Source organism: Polistes canadensis, unplaced genomic scaffold, assembly GCF_001313835.1.
Source record: "Polistes canadensis isolate GaletaPanama2010 unplaced genomic scaffold, ASM131383v1 scaffold_13, whole genome shotgun sequence".
Taxonomy (NCBI): domain Eukaryota; kingdom Metazoa; phylum Arthropoda; class Insecta; order Hymenoptera; family Vespidae; genus Polistes; species Polistes canadensis.
Window position 1 is genome coordinate 802,593 of NW_014569560.1, and position 20,266 is coordinate 822,858.

The following is a 20,266-nucleotide window of genomic DNA, read 5'->3' on the forward strand; positions in this document are numbered from 1 at the left end:
ATATATTTAATTATAAATATATAATTTAAGTGGATTCGATTAAAATTTTCTCTCTTTTTTTTTATTATTATTATTATTATTATTATATCCACCGATATTATCGAAGAAGAAGAAGAAGAAGATAACTATCGGCATAAGATATACATCGTATCCTAGCACGTTAACAAAATTACCCAGTCTCGCGAGGTTAGGGTAAAAATAAAAAAATAATAAAAAAAAAAAAAAAAATACAAGTAAAAGAAAAAAAAGAAAGAGAAAAAAGAAAAAAGAGGGGGGGGGAAAAGAAAAAGGGACAAATTTACGAGACAATTATTCGCGCGAGGTAACGTATAATATGTCATTAGTGTTAGAAGATGACTATGACGCATACCGTTCGTCCTTCGTAACTATCCCTCCTTCCTCCTCCTCCTCCTCTTCCTCTTCCTCCTCTATCAATGAAAAATATGATCTTTCGATCGATCGATAGGTGGTCAACCTAGGTATTACATACCCGTTGTAAAATATCCCCTTCACATCGTTCTACCCTAACAATGATGGCTAATTATAATCCACGTTCTTATTACTAGCTTTTTTTCTTTTTTTTCTTTTTTTTTTTTAAATATTCCTCCTCCTCCTCCTCTTTCATCCTTTCTTTAGCAATAACGAAGAAGGTAAGGAAAAATACAACGACATAATTTATCTACGATTTTCTTCTACTCAACGAATTAATATCAAACTAAAATCCCGATAATTAACGATGTGTTTTTTTTGTTACTTTACCCTTTCCCCATCGATTATCTACACCTTTGTTCTTTTTTTTTCTTCAATTATTTCTAACAGAACGTCGGTCAAACTTTCGACTATTATATTATGCGTTTGATAATATTAATGTAAAAATAATATTAATGTTATAAATATTGTATCGAGTGTTGTCTAATGAAAATTATTAAATACAATTTATTATTAGATTTCTCTGTGATTTAATGATATCAACGAATGAGAAAACACTAAGCAATAATAAATAATAAACTATTCTTATTCGTACAAAACGAGGAGGAAGGGAGGGGGTGGGCGGTGGTAAGAGTCTTGAAATGGATTTAGAAAAAAGAAAAAAAAAAAAATAGAAAAATATGATCGAATGTAAGAGAATTTTCCCGGGATTTTACGTTAACCTAAGGCCAGATCGGCAATTCTCGTCGACTATGCAAGAGGGGGGACTAGTTTTCATCGGGCATGTACCTCACGTGCAACGTCCCCGGACACCATTTCCTGTTTCCTTCCTTGTCCACGGCCGCCAGAAACCGGAAAATCCACAAAAGCCATACGTTATCTCTACGCATACGAGAACCAACCAACCAACCAACCAACAAACTAGCCAACCAACCAACTAGCCAGCCAGCGTGGGTTCATTTCTCTCTCGGTTCTGTTACTACTTTTAAAGTTAAAGAAGAAAGATTGCATTCTCCTCATCCCCATACCTTCCCCATACTATACCCCCTCCTACTTGTCTAAGTAAAGTCTCATCTTTCTCACTTCATGGGGAGTGGGAAGGGGGGAAGGGGAAACCCTATCGTCTCGTACGATGAATTATCTTGCGAGATTGAAACGTATCGAAGAAAAATTGCAACCAATCGTATCTATACTTTCAACCCTCTTCCCATTAACCTCCACTCCAACCAACCAACCGAATGTTTTTCTATTGGGTATTTTAATTGAAGGTTGTTGGTATGTTGTAAAGTTTGAATCATTTGTTTTGTGATCTCGATGAAATTCATTTATGTTAGATATTGATTATGTTTCATTGACAAAATTGAAGAAACGTTTAATTTATTTGATTTACATTAAACAATTTTAATTGAATATCTAGAGAATCTCTAATTAAATAGATAATTAATGAATAAAATACAAATTATAAATATAAACTAATAAAAACTAAGATCGTTCGAATGTTTTGACCTATCTTACTAGTGTCTTGGAAGTATGGGAGGGGGGAAGGAGGGATAAGATCCTAATAAGAAATATGACAATTGTCGTAGGGAAAAAATGCATGAAGTTTTATGCAAACGTTAGATTAAATTTATGTTAATCGATTGAAAAAAGTAAATAATAAAATAAAGATAAAGATAATTCGCGAATGTTTTGAGTTATCTTATTAGAATCCTAGAGTGGCGGATGGATATGTGTGTGTGTGTGTGTGTGTGCGTGTGTGGGACGCAAAGGGGGTAAAATCGTAATTATAAAAATGACAATTGTCATAGGGAAAATGCATTAAGTTTTACGCAAACGTCCGTTCGATTAAAGTCATGCTGACGACTTCGTAAAGTGGTTGAGCATTTGCGATAACGTTTGAAAATTCTTGAGTGGTTTTACTGATTCTCCTTGATCGCTTTTAATACTTCCAACAAGAGTGCTTCGACGTACGATAAAGAAAAAGAGAGAGATTGAGAGAGAGAGAGAGAGAGAGAGAGAGAGAGAGAGAGAGAGAGAGAGAAAGATAAAGATAGAAAAGGATGTTTCTAGACACAAACGTTCATTGCAGGATTTAATTACGTCGTTACGGGTAAGAGTAATCGTTGAAAGCAGCACTGTCACGGCTTTTAATCTGCGGACACCTTGGCAATTATTTCACGCGGTCATTTTCTTTTCTTTATCCGGCTTTGTCGCCGTTTCTTTTTTTTTTTCCTTTTTTATTTTCTTTTCTTTTTGTGCCCCGAACCCCTCTCCCCCGCCATCTCGTCCTGCCATCCCGCCCCTCCGCCCCCTCACCATCGTTTTCTCCGATTATTTTCATTTGTTTACCGTATCTTTGCTTATTTTTATATTTGTCACATTTTTTGTTTATTTTTTTCTCTTTTTTAATTATATTTCCGAAGGACCGCAGCAGCATATATTCCTTTCACCTACTCGCACACGCACACACGAACATGCTACTCCAAATCTCTTTGTTAATCGATATCAACTATCGTTCGATCTGATCGATAATATTGAATCGTAATGCGTTGTCATCGGCTGCCGATACGATAGTTTCTATCGTATCAATGAGAAAAGTTTAAATCGATATGTATATATATGTTACCGTCATAGCCAGAAATCCGCCATTGCTAGTAATGAACAACGGCTAATTATGAACCTTTGCAGATTGATTTATAACTCAAATTTGTATTCTACGCGTAGACAAAAGAGTGTATTTTAATTTAATATAAGTTTCATTAAAATTTATTCACTTTTAGTATAAAAAATATTTACCGAAACTTTCCATCAAATTGCAAAGATGCATAAATTTTTGACGATAGAATAATGTATAATAGTATGATTAAAAATAGAAAAATGAAGTAGATGAGAAAAGAAACTTGATACAAGTGAATGAATATTTAAAAATGATTAATTGAAAAAAACAAAATTTTCTAAAACAATACGAAACATTGTAACGTTAATAATATACCAACTTGAAAGGATTCATTATTAAATTATTCTATTAATTAAATTTATAAATGACACGTATCTCTTTCTTGACACGCGAACATTTCTATTCGATATTTTGTTCAAACCAAACGCAACACACATTTTGCTCCATTCCCTTCTCTCCAATTATTATAAAAGCCAAATTTTTTTCAACGACAAAATTTCTCGACCAAACAACCGCGAACAACAACGTCGTGTCTTTAAGAATGTATACACTTTTTTTCTGTGTAACCCCCCCTCTTCCACGATCCCCGTTACCGAAAGGGTTCTCGAAGCAAAATTGAAAAAAAAAAAAAAAAAAAAAAAAAAAAAGAAAAATAAACCTCCGAAGAAAACGAAGAAGTAGAAGAAGTAGTAGAAGAATGGACAAGATAAAGCAGAAAGAAAGAAAGAAAGAAAGAAAGAAAAAGAAGAAAGATATCGTTCGGACCGTTCCCTTTCGTTCTGCTTCACGCACTCCCGCGTGAAATCACGAAGAGAAGGAGTTAAAGAAGGAGGAAGAGGAGTAACAGGGGGGAAGGGGAGGAAGGAGGATGTTGAGAGGGATACGACCAAGAGAACTCGACCTCTACCTTGGTCACCATGCATCGTGGAATTCATTCGAAGAAGATTCTCTCTCTTTCTCTCTCTCTCATTTCTCTTACTAACCCGTTGCTCCTGTTTTGCATATTACACACCGTGATCCTTGAGATTTGGTCGTTAGATTCACCTACACTTTCTTATTTCCTTTTAAAAGATCGATCGGGTTGCGTTGTTGTTTCTTCTCATTCGCTCCACATTCAACACCATCCAACACACACATACACACACACGTAACACACCTTCATACTTTTGTTTCTTTAACCGTAGGATGGTTCATCTTCGACCCCCTCCTCTCCTCACCTCTCCTACTCATCTTGTCTTTTCTTCTCTTCATTCTTCTCTTTATACTTCACCTCTTTTTAGTCCTGAGTATATATATATACCCAGTGGTGTGTTATTAAATGCACGCGCTACGACAATTTCAGTAGAATTTTTTTTGTCCATGTTCTCAAAACGTATATTTAAATACTAATGACGATTCTTGTCTTTTGTTCCCTCCCCACCCCCATCGGTTTATTTATTTCATCGTTCGTCACCTTTACTCGAAACAAAAATTCAATCGAGATGTTTAATTAAATCGTAGGTGTATTTCGATGATTGAACGAGTATAATATTAGTGTGTTAATATTCTTAGATAAATAAAGTATAGTAATTAATAAATATCAATTCGAAATCGTTATTATATTTGGATCACATAGTTTTTATGTTTGAATTATTTATTTATTTATTTATTTTCAAGAGGAAGATAATTATTAAGATAAATATATTAGAATAAATTCAAAATTCTTTGATACACATATTTGACATTAGAAATAAAGAATAGTAGTAAAAGAATAGAAAAGAAAGAAAAGAAAAATAATCAGAAAAGAATTTCAATCAGAACGATTACATTTTTCTTTTAAACCCACCCCACCTTTTCCCCCATTCCAACACCCCCTCCTTCTTCTCCACCTAACGATTTTCGTATCGTCGACGAATTTTTAATTCCCATCCCCATTCTAGAGTAACTTTACGATCAATTTTTTTATTTCGAAAAATGTTGTTTCTCTTTAAACGAGAGACACACACACACACATCGATAAAATTACTCTCGGGAGAGAAGAAACTACGCTCGTAAACACCGATCGGACGTGGAGATCTGTTATCATCGAGTGGTTCGCTTGCATAACTTCGAACGAGGAACATATCGAGTGGGAGAAAGAAAAAAAAATAGAATAAAAAGACCCATCGAATAAGAAAGAGAAGAAATACAAAGAAAAAGATTGATCTCGATCGGTTCAGAACGTATTCTCCTCCCTCTTCCCTATCCCCCCTGCCACTGTACCCACAAACCACCCCACATGTCCCCCTACCTTTCCATTCCTTCATCCCATCCACCTTCGAACGATTCGAAAAACGATGGACGATTCCCATAACTTTTCGTGAGAGTACCATTACAATGATATTACACACGATTTACTATTGTATTTATTATATTAGGGTTTATTATATTGTTTCAGATAATGTAACTTTTGTTGAAGTCAATAATGTATGCAAGTGAAATATTAATTTAACATTTGCACGAATTTTTGATCCACCCTATATATATATATATATATATATATATTTTTTTAAATTATTAGAAGCTTCTTTTTAACGATACACAAGCACATAAACGCATACAAATATATACGTGTATTTGTTAAGTATGGATAAGTAGTTGATAATATTCGTTAACAAGTAATTATTATTTATATATATAGTAGATTAAATAAAAAATAATTTGATAGATTTATTTTTTATAAAATCCGAATTAATTTAGTAATATATTTGGATAAAGGGGGTTAATAAATTCGATATAAATTAATATTAAATTTATTATTTAAAAGGGGGGCACAGAATGAAAATTTTTACGTCTAATAAAATAAATATGTTTAATATATGTATATGTTGATTGAATACACTATCACAATTATCAATATATAGGAAAATCGGTTATATTGAAAATAAATTATTTTTGAGATTAGGCGAATGATTCTCGCGTAACGTTATATAATCAGCCATAAAATAACACTAAGAGAACACGTTTATTACTCGTGAGCTTGACTACGAAATAATAAAACTATAATATTATATTATATAAAATGATGTGGAAATGATGTTAAGAAGAAACGTGATACCTTTTATATTCTTTAGCTTATTAAAAATATATATATATATCTATGACTTATTAAATTTATCGTTAAAAGAAACATTTTTCTTCGAAATTCCAACCGATTCCTTTAACTGATCGTTAAAACAAGCCGATCGTTATATAACACTCTTTCTTTTAACGCAAAGAGAAAACTTCCGGCTGAGTTAACCCACTGAACTCTAAAATAAAGGATAAGGAGACACAATGGATTCACGAAACGTTTCTATCTTAACTCCTCGAGCAATCGCCTGTTAATGTTATATAATTTTCTTTTACTTCTTCTTCTTCTTGTTCTTTCTCCTTCTTCATTTTATTTTATTTTCGTAGGGGGGAAAAAAGAAAAAAAAATATTTCAATTTTATTTCTATCTTATAATAACTACTGTAAGTATACAACAATATTTACAGTGAATCAAAGTAATAGTATTTTTACCGAGAACAAAGGTTTAAAAATATTGAAAAAATAAAAATCTAATTTAGAATTATTAAACTTACAAAATTAATATAAAATTGATCGTAAAAGAGCAATAATTTGTTGTTAGATAAATATATAATGTTACTTAAATAATGAAAAAATTGAGATCTATAATTAAAATATTATTCAATTGATCCTTACATTCTTGATTTGAAAAAACCATTCTGTCATATTTTGCTAGACTAATATTCTAATAAATTACTTCAAATATTATTTCCCTAACAATAGAATATCATATAAAAAGAAAAAATTGATCAAGCGAGATATTAATACACCTTGAATTCATTATATTACATACTTACAACGTTTAAATCAATCACGTTAGAATAAACACTCGTGAAATTCAAACACTTCTACAAAAAAAAAAAAGAAAGAAACACGTGTCGCAGCATGGCATATTATTTCGAGAAATAATAATAATAAATAAAAAAAATAAAAAAAATCAAATAAAATCAAATCAAATAAAAAATAGTCATCTACGGTGGCACGAAGCGGCACGAGGAGCGGATTATGTTTCATGTAAATACCGATACATGAGATCAGTCACTCACCCGTGAGGAAACACCGAGTGCACCGACTGTCGGTGCGAGTGCATCGTTCGATTCAATGCAAACGTCTGCATTAGTTGACCAACATGTCCAAGAGATACCTTCCTTTTCTTTCAACCAATGGGGTATGGGGTATGGGGGATGGATGGATGGATGCTACTGCTGCTGCGTGATCGGTTCGATATATCGCGTTTTAGCTGTAAACGTCATTCTTGGAAGACTTGCTCTTGAGAAAACTAACCGAACGAACGTTTTATAATCCTTCTTTAATGTATGTAATATAAAAAGAAACGAAATATGTGTATGTCATGGAAAAACGTTCGAAGTATTATTATTATTATTATTATAGATAATACGCGGAAGTATCACGTTTGAAAAGTTGACGAGAATTAACGTTAACGTTGAAACACACGAAAGATATTTAACATAACACCATGATGTGTGATATTTTTTTTCTTAAAATAGTATAAAATCGAATTTATCCAAAAAGTAAGGAATTAAAGAGTGATTCTTATTCTCGGTGGTGGTGTCGTGTATAATTATTATCATTATTATTATTATTACCTATTATTATTATTATTCTATGTGTATAAACGTTTCTCTTTTTCTCTCTTTCCCTGAAGGTGATCATTAACTCTATACCATGATCGTTATCCCTCGTGTCCTATTGGTAGAAAAAAAACATAATGTCTTCTTTTAAATAAGATAAAGAAAGAAAGAAAGAAAGAATAAAATACAAGTTGAGATGGCATAACTTTCATTGGCATGTCATCGGTGTCATTGTTAAATACTCTAACGTAAACGTGTTTACCTTGTCACACAAAAAATTCAATGATAACTATATATTGTTTTGTGTGTTAATTAACGTTAAACCAATCACATTTATGGTCGAATGATTGTGCTATGTAATTTTTAAAGATGTCGTAATTCCTATATAATAAAAATCCTGTAATTTGTTAAAAATTCGATAGATAACATATAAAGTGTATATTATTCATTATTCAATTAACTAAAATCTCATTCAATATGTTTTTTTTTCAAAGCGTTCACTTGAAGATAGAAATTAGGTATGTACGAAGTATCAGATGATAAATTTAGTGTTATAATGAAAAATAATTTTGTTTTAAAAAGATATTAAATTTTTCTATATAAATATAAATAAATAAAATCAATGAAATGAAATCAACTAAAATTAGAATTGAAGTTAGCACTGATGGACTTCCATGAATCAGTCGAGTCGCATTAAAGAGAGTTACCCTTTTTATTTTTCTNTCAGTCGAGTCGCATTAAAGAGAGTTACCCTTTTTTTTTTTCTCTCTTTTTTTTTTTTTTTTTTTTTTTTTTTTTTTTTTTTTTTTTTTATATTTTCCCCTTTTCTCAGAGCGAAGCTCCGGTGGTGGACGGTGATGCATCACTCGAAACATCGGAAGGTACGGACGTTAATTCAACGATTTATCGCGTTGCCTGAGGCAAAACGAAAATTCATCTCTTATTCTATCTCTCTCTCTCTCTCTCTCTCTCATTTAAGTTGGTTCAGATTTTTCCTCTCTTAGCGTTACATGGTCTGCTTGTTCGCTGATTTCACGGAAAGTAATTTAATTAGTTTGGTGAGATAGTGCTTCTTCGTCGTTCCGGGAGTCTAACCACGAAGAAAGAGAGAGAAATAAATAGAAAGATAGATAGATAGAGAGAGAGAGAGAGAGAGAGAGAGGAGTCTAGCAATTAGTTTCACTTCTCTTTTCTCCCCTTCTTCTTCTTCTTTTTCTTCTTTTTCTTTTTCTTTATCCTTTTTTTCCCCCCCTCCTCTATCTCGTGTGTTTTTTTTCTTTTCTATTTTCTTTTTCTTTCTACAACTAGGCCACCATGGCGCCATCGGTGTGAAGAGATTCCTGATGTGAGATAACTCTACGATGATCAATTTTCTTCAAGGCCACAGGAATTATATACGCGGATATATTATCGTTTATTGGTGATGTATGTATTATTAGAATGAACAAAGAGAGAAGAAGGATAAGAAAAAGAAAAATAATATGAAAAATGATCACCACCACCACCACCATCACTGCCATCACCATCACCATCACCATCACCACCACCAATGACGACGATTACGACGACGAGTACTATCGTTCATAACCGTTCACGTGCAACTGATTATAGGAATGAAATTACACGGATTTCAATTACTTCATGGCGCGTGCGTAATTCCTTGGGATATTAGATTTGATCGAATAAATCTTGGTAGATGGGATCATGCTAAAAGGAAATATTAGAAGGGAGAGAGGGAGGGAGCTAGGAGTCTGTTTCATTTAAACGAATTTTTTTTTCTTTTACTTCTTAATTATTACATTTTTATATTATATATCGTCGCTAATGTTTGTATAAATTCGTTTACGAAATGATGATCGAGAATATTTGTATTAATTAATATTATAAATATATCGAGATGTGTGTACGTTGTAATTTATGTTGTAATTATTTTTAGGTATTGATACGAAATGAATTTAATTTTTCATAAAAATGTTACATCTTTATACAAATATTTCTATCGTATTTTGTAAGAAATTAAATAACAATATATATATATCTGATATCTCATTGAAAATAATTGAATCTACAAAAGTTATTGTTACGTGTATACGAATGTATCTGTCTTAGATGGAATTTGAAATATTTAAAAAAGAAAAAAATATCTAACTAAGAAAATAAGCGTATTTTTATATAAAAAAATTCATTACTTTTATTATAAAATATGATTTGTAATTGTAAATGTGATTTTATATAACGCGACAAAGCATACATAATAATTTTTCTCAATATAATTATATATCACAATTATCGTTATTATAATTAATATTAATCTTCATCATGCAACGAGATGAGATAAACACATGATGACGAATAAGAAAAATTGGAAAAAATCTAAAATTTAAATCCCTGTCGGTTGTTGTCGGTTAAAACACGTTTTACATTGTTAGATGCAAATCTTTCTTTTGATTAAACTAACCGACGCGTGTCACGTTTAGCCTAAGCTAAAACGATCCCGTTATTTTTCCTGACAATGATTAAAAGTCCACTAACCGATAATTAATGGGAGCAATCAAACGGTCATTAAATAAATATAAATAATAAACGTGATTTTAGATTAATCCGAATGGAACGAATGTGACGCAATGTATGTAATTCGTTTTGTGTATGCGTTAAATGCAAGTCACGTGATCAAACTAACGATATGATATCGCAACAAAGTGGATTAAGAAATTACACGTTGGATATGAAATAAACCGATTCATACAAAATATATACGCGAACGTTCTCGAGATAATATAAAAATAAGATTTAGTTATTAACAAAAAAAAAACAATTTCTATAAAAAATGTCACGCGAAAGCCAAATACATACTACGCGTTTATTACAAACTAAACAAATTTAAAAAAAATCAACAACAATAAGATTAAATATTTCTTAATAAATTAACATATATTAATGCACACGCGATGTATTTTGCGATACAAATATTTAACCCCAACTTTTTAAAATATTCTTCGACAACTAAATACAATTGATTGTGAGTTAATATTTACTTTTGTATATTATAACATATCACAAACATTATTATTCTACGAGATGTAAAACGTAAAAATTATTTCGATTAGAATAAAATATAATTTTATCGAAGAACGGGGGAAAAACAACTGAAACAAATAATAAATTATATTATATTAGAACGAAATTCAACAGGTAAGTCAACAGGTCTACGATTCAACAGGTAAAAAGAATTGAAGAAAAAGAAGAAGAAGAAGAAGAAGAAGAAATGGATCGAATAATCGAAGAGAAAAAGTGTTGTAGGAATACCTAACCTAAACTAAACTAAACTAAACTAAACTAAGCAAACCAAAGAGTATAACCCCCAATAGGAAACGATAAGAAGGATGAGATTGAGTGCGGGTGTAGGAGCGTAACAATGCCGGTAGTCGTTGCGGTGTCGCGGCCAACCGAACGATGCTGCTGCTGTTGCTTCTGCTGCTGTTGCTGGTAATGGAAAGGATTCTGTTTCCTGTCGTGGCAACAGATCGCGCATACTAAACTCCATCGGGGGGGTGTGGGGACAGGGGGACAGGGGGGGGCTACCGTTAGCACCGGCTGAGTCCTCGCTCTTACTTAGAGACGTATAAACAGACCTCTTCTTCTTCTTCTTCTTTTCCTACCTCAGTAGGAGTCTTTCTATCTATCTATCTCTTTTTCTTTCTTTCTTCTTTTTTTTCTTTTCCCTGTTCACTGTATCTTCTTCTTCTTCTTCTTCTGCTGCTGCTGCTAGCTACTGCTACTCCTATGGTGGTTCTTCTTCAACTGTTTTTCTTCTCTCTGTTACTTATTTACTTCTTCACTAGTAGTTAAACTTCACATGCTTTCATACGCAAAGTCGTGAACCTAATGCCACGCGTACCATGTTAGGAATCCACACACACGACCCTTTATTCACCTTCCTCCTTCTTATCCATCTTTCATTCTTTTTGTTTTTTTTTTTTTTTGTTTTTTTTTTTTTGCTTCTTTCATCTTCAAGCTCATCGTTCTCCGCGTTGTCTCTTACGTTTTCGATACAAGCACCGTGAGTCTTTCTCTCTTCGGATTCCCGACGCAAAATCGTAACGAGCTAGTAGTCCCCTCGTATCGACCGTTTAACCCCCACCCCCACTAATTGCTGCTGTAACGGCAAATCCATCTACGAGAAAAGGGAGGAGAGAAAGAGAGAGAGAAAGAGAGAGAGATGTGTATATACGTTGTACGTTGTACACGAGCTTCTTAAGATATTATCAGGCGAGTAAAACGACGACTTGATGGTGGTGTTTGTGGTGTTGTTAGATATTCAAGACGATGGAGATCGCTTTTCCGGTGATAACGAGCCATGTTTTTATTCGTTCCATCGTTAATTATTCTTTCTAATGTTAATTATATTTATATATTTACTCATTACGAGAGAATAAAATTGAATACGATCAAATAAACTACGTTTGAAGATTCTTATTCGAAGAAATAATATCTATTATATATATATATATATACTTATTTATATATTTGAATCGATTTAGTTCGCCATTTTGAAAGAATCGGCCATTTTAAAAAATGGCTACCACCGACGTATCTTTTCCCATCTTTCGAAATTCCTACGAAAGGTTTGAAAAATCGAAGAATATTTATTAGTAATGTCAATACGTACGCGTTAACGTTTGAAATAAGAGAAATGAATTTACGATTAAAGATATTCTCTCCGAGTGTATGTATATTTCTACATATTTATATATTTATTTGAATCCGAATAGTTCGGCATTTTGAAATGAATAATTTAAAAATGATCAGGACCGATGTATCTTTCAATAATTCCTAGGAAAGGCTTGAAGTATTGAAGAATAGTCGTTCGTAAGGACACCCCGTACTCATTGACATTTAACTTTCGAAATTGAACGGTGTTGTGAGCCAGAGAGCGGTGAGATGCGGCCGCGGATGATGGTAAAATACCATCGGATAGATACGGCTAACATTTAAATGCCAGTGTTGCCCAGCAAGACGCATGGCCGTAGTAGTGCACTCGTGATGCACCTGAAGACGACTCTACGATGTTCCTGTCTCTCTCTCTCTCTCTCTCTTTCTCTTTTAGTTTCTTTTAGTCTCTTTTCACTGTTTCTGTAAACGGGGTTTTCTTCAACCGATTGGCCCATTGACAAACGCGATTCGTCGATGTTCGAAAGTTTCGAAAGTTAGGATTAACGAGAGTCGCAGTTTTCCTGATTTGAAATCACACGTTGCGATATCTAATAAATATTTATAAACAAAAGAGATATATTTTTATATATGTATATATATTAGGGTGAATTAAAAGTTAATGCGTTTATCGTGTATTTTACTTTAAAATTGCACATAACGTATTATTATTTTTGTAAAATTTATTTTGGAAATATTAATTTGTACAAAAAAAACACACGAAATCTTTTGATTTAACCCATATATATATAATTTATATCCCTTATTATAATTGGTAACTGTATATATATTAGGGTGAATTAAAAGTTAATGCGTTTATCGTGTATTTAACTTTGAAATTGCATATAACGTATTATTATTTTTGTAAAATTTATTTTGGAAATATTAATTTGAAGAAAAAAAAACACACACGAACTCTTTTGATTTAACCCATATATATATATAATTTATATCCCGTATTATAATTGGTAACAAATAAAAAATCAATTAATAATTGATATATAGTAATGATCTTTTGTCATGATGTGATCTACGAGACAGACGTAACTATCATAATCGATTGTTAGAAGTAAAAGATCGTTTAAGGTTTTACGAGTAATCCTATCTCGACTTGATCTCTCGGTCAAAGACTTGGTAAACGAGAGTCTTCTTAGGATTACATGGAATCCATCTAATCTGTTATATGGACCCGAACGCAAACGGATAGATAAATCGAACTACGCGCGGGAGTGGTTCGAAGGAATAGAACACGAGACAAAGATAAGAGAAAGATAGAAAGAGAAAAGAAAAAAAAGAAAAAGGTAAGAGAACATTCAACCGCATCCAACGAACAATGGATAGTCTCCTAGCTATAATCGGAAGTAAGTCTCGTTAGCCTAACGTGTAACTGTACAAAATGCCGACCAACTAATTTCGTATTGCTCGGTGTATTTTAAACGGTTCGAACTTCTATACAATCGAAAATTTGTGCTATTTAAAAATGAACTTTTTTAAAGTACATTTTTTTTTACAACAAACAACAATCCCATTATGCAGTTTCAAAATAAAATTTTAACGAAATAAACTTTCAATTGTAATAATCTAAAAGAAAGATTATTAGATAAAACAATTATTTTCGATAATCATATTTCTACACGAACAATTCTAACAATGTTTAATGACACCTAACGTTAACGTTCGACTTGTTTTTTTATCGAAAAGAAAAATAATTAGATAAAGTAATAATTCGTTAATCGAATTCACGCACAAATCTAATGACTTTAAGAATATTAATATTTAGTATTATTACGAGTGTTATTAAAGTATATTACATACTTTTCAATAAGATCTTTACAACAAACACTGATTAAATATCATCCCATATTTTCTGAAGAGATACATTAGAATTAATTTCTATTATATATAATATATATACTAATCGTACATATATTATGATCAATTATATAATTAAATAAAACAACAAATGTGGATATAATATTGAATAAAATAATTATCTTTAGTAATAATGTATAAAAGTTAATTACTTGAATTTCGTATCTCTACATTTGTTACTTTTTCTACATTTCTTGTTAACACATATTTATATACTAAGTACACACACACATATCTATATACATATTATATATATACATGCATTTCCGCGTTCACGCCGCAGCAACGTCGTTGGGTCTAAGGTCGAATATTCGATAGGCGAAGAAGACCTGCATTAACGGTACACCACGTGCCTCCTCGAGGTTTTGACAATCCACGTCGTGGGTAATCGCGCCTGCAGCAGTTGCATACCGCACGCTCCTCGCGACCATGCACGACGAAGAAGAAGATGAAGAAGAAGAAGAGGTAAAGAGGAGAAAATAAGAAAAAAAAAAAAGAAAAAAGAAGAAAATGAATAAGAAAAAAGAAAAAGAACGATAGTGGATGTTCATCTAGGTATATGCAACTACAAGAAAGATAGAAAAAGATAGAAATATATATATATATATATGTATGTATAACATATACTTGTGTTCTTGGTAGGTGCAATCGGCATGTATCGAAGGACCCGAACGAAAGGCGTGCTTCGAGAATTCAAATAAATCGCTAATCCTGGGTATTTATCCTTTCGTATCGGTGACGTACCGGAGTGCCGAGTATGCGTTAAACCGCTTCTTCTCTTTTAACCGTCTTCCTTCTTTCCTTTTCTTTCATTTCCTTTTCTTTTCTTTCCCTTACCTTACCTTATACTACCCTAAGTCTTCATTTAACCAAGCCTTTTCTATTCCTTATTTGTTGTTGTTGTTGCTTTCTTCAACGATCCGAAAATCATACTTGTTATCCTTATTCGCAACAATGTACGCGCAAGTTTTGAATACCAAATAATACCGTTAGGTAATCATGTAATTAATATAAGAATTGTATATATAAATGTAAATGAAATATGTTACATCTCTTTTTTTTTTCTTATATACGGTAAAAGTAAAATAAAAACAATATATTACATGTATTATACAATTGTAATATTTATATAATGTGTAGGATATTATATTGTTTTTTTTTAAATAATTATAATATTTTATTAGTCATCGAATAAAGATATCTCTTACGTCATATTCGAATAGTTTTGATTTGTTACAAAAATTAACAATTTATGGAAACTTTAGCATTCGCAAAAAAAAAAGGAAACTATCCTACGTGATAGACCATTGGACAAAGTCATTTCATTTTTTGACGATAAATCATTTCTTATTCGATAAGTCGTAAAATAATGGAAAAGAATATAATATTTCCCTTACTATACCAACACGACAATCTCTTACGTCAGACTTAAATGCGTGTGTGTTTTTTCTTTTAATTCATCCTAACCGAATGTTTTTAATCGTAACTTTCTCGTTCAACCCCCACCATTCTTACTTTCTTACATAATATAATACACGATAAAGTGTAAATCGTTAAACCCTAGCAGAGAGAATAAAAAGAAAATAAAAAGAAAAATAAGAAAAATATTGTGAGAGAAGATTTAAGTAAAACGTTGAGAATAAGAAAAAGATACTCGTACGTAAATCTTTTTTCTTGTTGTCTTTGTTCGTGAGTGGACTCGTTAAAATCCAGGATCGTTGTGCATCCGAAAGATATTTATGCAAATGATGGGTGTGCGATAATGAATACGCGAATTCGCAAGGGCCGACGGCCGTGCGTTCAACGACCACTCCTTCAAACGAGTAGTAAATGTGTTTGGGTTGAGTGAAAGAGTGTATAAATGAATGTATGAATGTATGAGTGTATTAGTGAACGATTGGACGAGTGTATGAGTGAGTATACGAATAGTACAAGTGTACGGATAGTACAAATGTACGAATGTATGAGTGTTTAAGTGTATGAGTGAGTGTACGAATGGATGAGTGTATGAGTGAGTATACAAATGTACGAGTGTACGAATGTATGAGTGAATGAGTGAGTGAGTGTGAGAGAGAGAGATAGAGAAAAAGAGTTATGTAGAAAAGTGAGGGGGTGGGGGAAAAATGAAAAAGGCACCGATGTCATGCGACCGACGTGACCTCTCATCGGTGACCCCGGACGAACCGGCCGACGACGACGACGACGACGACGACGATGACGACAAGGACAACGAAGAAGAAGAAGAAGAAGAGACTACGACGAGGAAGAAAGAAAAGAGGAGAAATAAATGGGCGGCAGGAGGCTATGTTGAAGATACTACGTTCATGGTTCGCCGTGAAAAGGCACGGTAGGCAAACTTGATCGTGTTCCTCGTTTTCTATGTTTCTTATAGAAAAGAAAAAAAAAAAAAAGAAAAGTAGAATTGAAAAAAGAACAAAAAGAAAAAATAGTAAGGAGAAGAAGATGATGAAACGATGAAAAGCATTAAAGAAGAATAAGAAAAAGATAGAAGAAGAAGAAGAAGAAGAAGAAGTGATAAAATATAATATGTGAATAGATGAAGGATGACGAAGTATGCTGAAGAAATGACAATATATGGAGCATCGAAGAATAAAATGAAAAAAAAAAAGAAAAAAAAAAATCCTATAGGATGAACTAGACAAAATGAAATGCATCATCTATCTAGATTTTATCTATTAGACAAAAATGAATTCTATCGAAAATGATAATACTGAGGATTTTTCTGTTTTCGGTAAAAATTATTGTAGGATTATACGATGATTTAAAAAATACATGATCGATGATAAAATTGATCTCATTTGAAAAAAGAGTAATATACATTTCGAATGTTATTACTTTGATTCAAATTGTTTTGTAGATTTTCTTTAATTTATTGTTGATTTTTGGTTGTAAGTGTATTTGGTGCACAATAAAGTATAATATACGTTCGATGTTGTTTTTGGATTATTGCAAGTTTCACAAATTTGGAGAATGAGTTTACTTAATGATTAAATATTCATGTGTTAGTCTCGTGTGACCAATACGAATCTGTTTAGCATCAAAATTTTTGGACACCTCCTGAACACTTGATTTTATTTTGTAAAATTTTGTTTGGACACAATTCATGCATTAGAGATTCCAAAAATTGATATAGAAATATCATTGATCATTACTTTAATACATTTTCATAAATCGACAGACAATTTTAATCGGAAAAAATATAATTTATTATAATATGATGAATTAAATGGAAAAAAGAGAAAAAAAAAAAGAAAAACCGTAGTCGAAAGTTAGGAACGACCGGTTTAAGAATCATCTACGAATACGGAATAAAAAAATAAAAAAAAGGTATTTTCCTTTTTTTCTGATGTTGGAAAGCCGGTGACAAGAGAAGAAGGAAGAGTTAGAAAAGACTCTCTCTCTCTCTCTCTCTCTTTCTCTCTCTTTCTTAAGACGGAGACGCGACGAGTTTATCTTCCCGTTTGCCCATTCCGCGCACGACTTGGTAGTAGTCCCCTTCGTCAGCTTCCATAACTTCCTGATTACTCTCCTAGTTTGTACCTCGTGTACCTGTCCGAACGGACAAATTCCGATCGTTAGGTCTCCCGACGTCTAGAAAACCATTTCGCGAGTAGTAGCATTTAACATCGAGATTATTATTTAATCTCTCTTCCAAGTTCTTCCTTTTTTTTTTCTCCCCCCCATAGAAAATGATAAAACGTTAAAGAGAATATTCACGAGTAAGAAAAAAATTCCTGTATATATATATATATGTTTCAATTAATAATTTATTTTAATACGATATTAGAAAATTACTTTGAAGAATAATTAATTAACGAGATCTAATCAATATTATTTTTATACTTATTTTTTTAGATGCATAAAAGAAAAAAAGTAGAAATAGTAACGATCTTGATTCTATAATAAAATTCAATATAATCCGATCTATGTGAAAAGCTTTTAATTTAATTAAAAAACAAGAAGAAGAAAATGGGGATCGAATCGATTAAAACGAATCAATTATATGAATGAAACACATCCGTTAAACTATTTTTTTTTATCTCGGAATAATTCGCTAATACGTCAAACGTTTAATCGTAGAAAACGATTAATATAAAAATATTAATCAAATCAATTGATATATTATTATCAGATAGATACATCCTGTGGAGATTTATTTCGTTAAAATATTTATCATCCAACTAAAATTGATCGTAGAGTTCGGACAAAAGTACTTGTCAGTGTTTGCCTGCCATGGTCAGACAAATTCCGGCCATTAAGTCTTCGAATGTTCATACGGTTCACGCGGTTCAAATTTTCTTTATCCTTTTTCTTTCTAGCAACTAACAGAATCCCAGCCCACCCCCATTCCCTCCCACCTATCTCTCTCTCTCTTTCTCTTTCTTTCTCTCGTTATTTCTATCTTTCCAAAGGTCTACGATCAACGTTGAAGAATATGATGTTCGACCGTGGATTGACCCTTACGGTACCGCCAACAACGTCAATGGTTTAATTACGATAGTCATTGCTTCTTCTTTTTCTTTTTCTTTTTCTATCGGCATTTTTTTATGCTTGAAAAATTCCACCCCTTCTACTTCTTCTTCTTTTTCTTTTTTCTTCTTAAGTTTAAGGATCAACGGAAGAGAACACGTGGTAGTATACATATATGTGTACATTATGAGCCTAACCTAACGTTAGCGATGTTTAAAAGGCGGTAGCGCGATGAATCCTTTCTCTATTTAACGCATTAACGTTCCATACACCGACAATTTTCTGAGATTAAAATAATCCCTTATCGGGTAAAACATCAAACCAACACGCATATTACTAAATCCTAAACGATGCGTAATATTTTGCGTCATTTTTATTAAGATAAAACTCGCCAACTTCTTTGAACTTTTACGTTTGAACGAGAGAGAGAGAGAGAGAGAGAGAGAGAGAGAGAGAGAGAGAAAGAAAAAAAAATAAGAGAGACAAAAGTCGTATGATTAATTTTTCTTTTTCCTTGGATAATGATAAATAAATTTGTTATTTATGAAAAATATTACGCGTCGGATTTTATGTATATAAATTTATACACCTAATTCTCTGTTTTTATACAATTAATACGTTCCTGAAATATATGGGTGTTAAGAAATATTGGTGTAAAAATAATAATATATCGCATCTATGGAAAATTATGTGAAAACATACATTGAATGTACCCGATTAATATTTATCACATTTATAACATTAATAATCAGCAATAATTCCTTTTATAATATGCTTTATCATTTCTAAATATATTTTTTATTCAATAAATTACTATCTTTTATGAGTGTAATATATAATAATTTATCAAAATGATAAAAGTTACAATTCTTTTTTACTCTAATTATTTGACATCGATTAATATTACGAGATAATTACTCTATTATTTATACAAATATATATATATCTAAAAGGGAAGAGAAAACAAATGGGAAGAGATTAACAACCAACAACAAAATGATAAGTAAGATAAATGAAAATCGATTGGAACGAATCGTTAGACGCGGACAAGATGCCAAGAGATCCTCTCTCGATTCTTTTCACCAACGTAGGCGGCTCCAAGAAAAGGTACGCAGATCTCCGATGAGAAAATGACCCCGACTAGGTACCTATCTACACATATACAATATATATACATACATATGTGCACAAGTAAACTATATAAACGTTTAGTCGTACATATATATTAGTTTTCAACGTTACTAACCAATACTAATAATCTTATTCTTTACTACATCAAAACCAAACTACACATATATACATAAAAGTATATATTAATAATGGTAATATGTTGTATATGCAAGTAAAATATATAAACATTTAATCATACATATATGTATTAGTTTTCAACGTTACTAACCAATACTATTATATATAGAAACTTAAC

At 31.9% G+C, this 20,266-nt stretch overlaps 1 protein-coding gene across 2 annotated transcripts in view; it reads right to left on the reverse strand.

Annotated features, from left to right (window-relative positions):
• The window catches only part of LOC106793357, a 122,015-nt gene that overhangs the window by 60,124 nt on the left and 41,625 nt on the right, over nt 1-20,266 (reverse strand). The window contains exon 1 of one of the 2 annotated variants that reach the window (XM_014760228.1): nt 7,222-7,316. The exons of the other annotated variant lie outside the window; for it this stretch is intronic. The gene's annotated coding sequence lies outside the window, so the exon portion shown is untranslated. Of the gene's footprint in view, nt 1-7,221; nt 7,317-20,266 lie in introns of those variants that run through there. 2 annotated transcript variants of the gene reach the window in all.